Below are 6,000 nucleotides of genomic sequence, written 5' to 3'. Positions count from 1 at the left end.
TAAAAAATTTAAAAATATATATACAAAATTAATCAAACAAATTTAATCAAGAAACCAAGGCCTAGGCAACCAATCTCAGCAACACCTCCTTATGCCAAGGGCTACTCCCTTTCCTAACCCAAGCCAAAAACCAACTGTGACATTGCCACTTACAACTTTGGCAGGAGTTACTATGCTCATGAGAAGAAGGACAATACAATTCTCACATACAACACACAGAACAGGGAAACAGACTTTGGCCCAGTGGTTAGGGCGACCGTCTACCACATGGGAGGTCCGCGGTTCAAGCCCCAGGCCTACTTGACCCGTGTGGAGCTGGCCCATGAGCAGCGCTGATGTGCGCAAGGAGTGCCGTGCTACACAGGGGTGTCCCCCACGTAAGGGAGCCCCACGCGCAAGGAGTGCACCCATAAGGAGAGCCGCCCAGCTCGAAGGAGGGAGCAGCCTGCGAGGAATGGCGCCGCCCACACTTCCCGGGCCGCTGACGACAACAGAAGCGGACAAAGAAACAAGACGCAGCAAAAAGACACAGAAAACAGACAACCGGGGGAGGGGAGGGGGGAAAAAAAAACAACACACAGAACAGAACCTGTTTTCCTTCACAACCCACTGCCATAAGGATCCTAGATGCTCAGGGCAAGAGACTCCTATTCTGACTCTCGGAGTAAAACACTCCAGCTGCTGCAGAGCTGGAGCCCATGAACATCCTAGCTCTGCAGTCCAGGAATCCATCAAGCAGTGTTGTTCCCATGAGGATGCTGGTCCCATCTGGGGTGCCAAAATGAAGGAGACTGGAATGGTCCATGGGCTCACTGCTTGGCATAGGCAGCTAAACAAACACACCAAAATAGGCAGGGAAGGAAAAGAGGCTTTATTGTCTGGTGGAGGACAAGAGATCTAGTCAATCTCAAATCTCCACAAGGGTTTTTCTACAGTTTTTATACAGGTTTGAAAAAAAAGAATTAATCATAGATATGGTTTGAAACAAGGAAAATTTAATTATAGACTCAACATTTCCTAGTTTTCTACTCCGGTTAACATTTAAAATGCGTATCATGCCTGGTACATCTAAGTTCAAGTATAATTAATATTAAACTTGAAGAGCTATATGGTCTTCTATAGAAACTTTATGCCTATTCTAAGGTACTTGCTAGGTTATAATGCATTATGTTCTGTTCATGCTACAAATTCCCTTTTTTTTTTTTTAAGAGTTTTTATTTCTCTGTCTACCCCACTGTCTGCACTCTGTGTCCATTCGCTGTGTGTTCTTCTGTGTCTGCTTGCATTCTTGTCAGCGGCACTGGGAATCTGTGCCTCTTTTTGTTGTGTCATATTGCTGCGCCAGCTCTCTGTATGTGTGGCGCCACTCCTGGCCAGATTGAACTTTTTTTGCGCTGGGTGGCTCTCCTTACAGGGAGCACTCCTTGTGCGTGGGGCTCCCCTATGTGGGGGACACCCCTACCTGGCACGGCACTCCTTGTGTACTGGCACTGCAGGTGGCCAGATCATCACACGGGTCAGGAGGCCCTGGGTTTGAACTCTGGACCTCCCATGTGGTAGGCGGATGCTCTATCTGTTGAGCCAAATCCACCTCCCCCGATCATTCTTGAGCTACAGAACATGGAGTACAACAGGTCTAAGCTGCCAAAGAATACTGAGCCCTAACATTAATGGGTTAAAACAACTCTTAGAAGCTCAACTCCCAATTCTTTAACATGGCAAAGCACCCGGTATGAACAGTGCTTTACTAGAATTAACTAATTTAATCCTCACAATTTTATGTAGTAGGTACTCTTATCCCTGGGTTGTACATTTTGTTGAATGAATGAATGCATAAGTAAATAAAATTAAACTTTTCTACCTACATACAAATACAAGTTAAGGAAGAGAAGGGTTCTCAATACAGCTCTACCCATCCAATTAGTCATCACCTCCTGTCTTTTTTCCCCCTCAATGTTTACCTATCTGCAGTATTTTTGTGTATGTGTTTTTACTGCCACCTGCCTCTTCTCTGTTTTATCTTCCAAAGGCTCCAAGTTAGAGGATGTAGAGAAGCAGGAACCCTTATTCCCTGTTAGTTGGAATGTAGAATGGCACAGCCACTGTGGTGGACTGTTTAGCAGTTCCTAAGGAAGCTGAATATAGACTTGCCATGTGACCTGGGAATAGCATTACTAGGTATATATCCAGAAAAACTGAGAGCAGTGACACAAACAGACATCTGCAACCGATGTTCATAGCAGCATTATTCAAAATTACCAGAAGATGGAAACAAGCCAGGTGTCCATCAACTGGTGAATAGATAAGCAAATTGTGGTATATACACATGATGGAATATTATGCAGCTGTAAGAAATGAAGTCATGAAGCATATGACAACATGGATGAAACTGGAGGACATAATGTTGAGTGAAGCAAGCTAGACACAAAAGGACAAATACTATATGATTGTGCTATTATGAACTAAATATATTGTGTAAATTCATGGAGTTAATAACTAGAATATAGGTCACCAGAAAATAGAATGAGGTTAGAGAATGGAAAGCTGAAGATCAATCTGTGCAGAATTGGTTAAGAGGTGGTTTGTAAATCCTTGGAAATGAGTAGAAATGGTGAAAGCACATTATAGTGTTTGTAACTAGCAGTGCTATTATATAAGTATGACAATGGTTGAAAGGGACAGTCTAAGAATATGTTTATTACTAGAAGAAAGCTAAAATGTAACATGGGACTATATAACAGTTAAACCTCATGTGAAATATGAATATGGGTAATATTGCAGATATAAGAATGTTTTTACAAAATATAAATATAAATAAACTAGAGAGACAAAACAGAATAGCAGCTATGTACAGCAGGGGAAGCATAGAAAGACTGAAGAGTTTTTGTCTGTCTGTTTTTTTGTTTATTATTAGAATAATGAAAATGCTCTAATAATAATTGAAGTGATGAATGCACAACCATGTAATTATATCAAATACCACTGGTGGTACACTATGGATGGATTATATACTTTATTAATATATCAATAAAATTTATTTGTTTAAAAAAAGAAGACGACCTAAATAAACGGAAGGACCTTCCATGTTCATGGATTGGGAGACTAAAACAAACAAAACAAAACACAAAAGACTCCAAGTTAATTCTTTTCCTTCTTGGGATGAGAGATCTTCTCTTCCCTCTAAATCTCAGTCATTACCATCTAGTCCTGCCTCACTTGTTAAGAGTCCAGCTTTCATGTTCCCAGTATGGTCGATGTGCTCATCCCATCAGGCAGATCTCCTCACCATCTTCCAATCAGGTAATAATAATAGGAACTAACACTTACCGAGTAATTAGTGCTACATGCTTTATTGCATGACCTTATTTGGTCTTAGTTGGGTAGATATAGTATTATTGTTACCCTCCCTATTTTACAAATGGAAAAATTGGTATTTACAGAGTTAAAATAACTTCTCCAAATCTCATAACAAGATAGTGGGAGAGCCAGGATTTGATTTGAACCTGTCTTTTTTTCTCCTTCAGAGCTTTATTAAGGCATAATTTACACACTATAACATTCATCTATCATAAGTATACAATTCAATGCTTTTTTAGTAAATATTTTATAGAGTTGTGCAACCATCACCACCATCTAGTTTTAGACTATTTCCCTCATTCCAGAAAGTTCCCTTATGGTCATTTGTAACTGAGGGTTAAGAATTAACAAATAGGGAGTGGATGTAGCTCAAGCAGTTGAGTGCCCACTTCCCACATGGGAGGTCCCGGGTTTGGTTCCTGGTGCCTCTTTTTTTTTCTTCTATTTAATGTATTTTTTATTTATTTTTATCCTGGCACCTCTTGAAAAAACAAAAACAAACACCAAGTAAAACAAAAAAACAATAAAAACCAAAAAAACCAACAATTCAAGGAAGTCAATGTGGCCCAGTGGTTGAGTGCCAGCTTCCCACATACAAGGTCCTGGGTTCATTCCCCAGTACCTCCAAAAAAATAAACAAATAAAGAATTAACAAATAATTATGATTACTAAATCATTATATAAATTATATTATTCTAATAGCAAAATGTTAACACCTGAAGTTACTGAAGCTGGCTAAAGTGATCCCACCCTCTAGCCAGCTTATTCTAGACTTAAGCTCACTCTTGTGTATGCTTACTATTGATGGCAATGATTCCACTCTCCTGATTAATATCTATATGGGAAACCTTGTGACTGACCTCTACTATGTACTTTACTATCTCAGAACCTTGATCTCTGAAAAATGACTGTAATTCAGGAAGGCAGTTTTTGGGCCATCTAAAGCAACTGATCTCCTTTGCTTGTGCAACCAAATAAACTTTTTCTCTGTTTGAAACTCCAGTGTATCAGGAATTGTCTTTAAAGATGCATCAGGAGGAAAAAACCTGCTTTTGCTTGGTATCACATTTGCAGTCAATTCCTGCTCCCACCCTGTGGTAGAATGAATAATGCTTCCTTCCCCCAAAACATGTTCAAGTCCTAACCCCCAAGTTCTGTGGATGTGAACTAATTTGTAAATAGTTCTTCAAAGATCCTATTAAGACAAGTCCAAACTGAATCAGGGTACTTATAAGCAAAGGACATTTGGAACAAAAGTACAAGCCACAGGGAAGTGGCTGTGGCTCAATCAGTTGGGCTCCCGTCTACCATATGGGAGTCCCTGGGTTCATGTCCCAGGGCTTCCTTGTGAAGGCAAGCTGGCTTGTGTGCTGCGGAGAGCTGATGGCCCGTGTGCCTGCAGAGTTGACTCAGCAAGTTGACGCAACAAAGGGAGACAAGCAGCACAGAAAAAACACGCAGCGAATAGACACAGAGAACAGACAGCAAAAAAAACAAGCCACAAGGGGGGGACGGATAAATAAATAAGTAAATAAATAATTCTTTTTTTGAAAAAAGTACAAGCCACAGGAGGAGACAGAAGAAGACAGATGGCCATGTCATGGAGTTGGAGACTGATTGCCAGCAAGCCACCGCCAGAACACTACACACTTCAGGGAAGGCATGTCTTGCCAATCTTTTGATTTTGAATTTCTAGCCTCCAAACTATGAGCCAATAAATTCTTGTTGTTTAAGTCAACCAGTCTGTGGTATTTTGTTACAGCATCCCTGGCAAACTAAGATATTGCCCTAACCCTAGACAAATACTGATCAACTTTCTGTCTCTCTAACATTGCCTCTTCTGGAAATTTCATATAAATGGAATCATACTTTGCATGTAAATGGAATCGTTTGTATCTGGCTTTTTTCATATAGCATATTTTTGAAATTTATCCATGTTACATAGTATGTTAGTATTTTATTCCTTCTTATTCCTAGCGAATAGTATTCTGTTGTATGGATATACCACATTTTATTTATCCTTTCACCAGCTGACATACTTTTGGGTTGTTTCCATTTTGTTGCTATTATGAATGACACTGTTAAGAACATTCATGTACAAGTCTTTGCATGGCCATTTATTTTCATTTTTCTTGGATAGTACCATTTTTCTTGGATAGGAGTGAAATTACTAAGTCATTTGGTAAGCTTATGTCTAACTTTTTAAGAAACTGCCAAACTGTTTTCCAAAGTGGCTATATCATTTTGAAACAGGCTGGTTAGGGAATCAATAGTCGGATCTCGAACCTGGCAAGAAGTCCATGTGGACATAGATATCCCAAGATGGCTGCTAGAAGAACTTGCGAGATTTTCCCAAAACCTCCATGGAGTGGGGTTAGCATCCCTCTGCCATCACAGGGTGGCATATCAGCTTGCATGCTGTTCATTGGAGGCTTCTTCTGGGCGAGACACACTAACGTTACTCCCTTGAAAATCCTTCCCTGCAATGAGATAACAGAACGGCAGTTACTCCCAACATCCAACCCTGACCTCCTTAAGGAACCAGAAAAGTCTAAATCCCTTTTCACTGACTCCACCACCATTATCAAACTTGCCCATCTCTGGCTGCATCAAGTCATCTGCTCATCTTTATATTCTCTCTTT

The 6,000-nt window shown here is 40.2% G+C and overlaps 1 long non-coding RNA gene across 1 annotated transcript in view; it reads right to left on the bottom strand.

The window, feature by feature from the left end:
* Positions 1-848: 848 nt before the first annotated feature.
* LOC131274838 (uncharacterized) overlaps positions 849-6,000 on the bottom strand; it is a 36,167-nt gene continuing 31,015 nt past the window's right edge. The window contains exon 2 of the long non-coding RNA XR_009182160.1: positions 849-5,837. This is a non-coding gene — a long non-coding RNA (uncharacterized lncRNA). The remainder of the gene's footprint in view (positions 5,838-6,000) is intronic.

The sequence above is a fragment of the Dasypus novemcinctus genome, chromosome 21 (assembly GCF_030445035.2).
Source record: "Dasypus novemcinctus isolate mDasNov1 chromosome 21, mDasNov1.1.hap2, whole genome shotgun sequence".
NCBI classification, from domain to species: Eukaryota; Metazoa; Chordata; class Mammalia; order Cingulata; family Dasypodidae; genus Dasypus; species Dasypus novemcinctus.
This window is presented reverse-complemented; position numbering and strand designations above follow the sequence as displayed.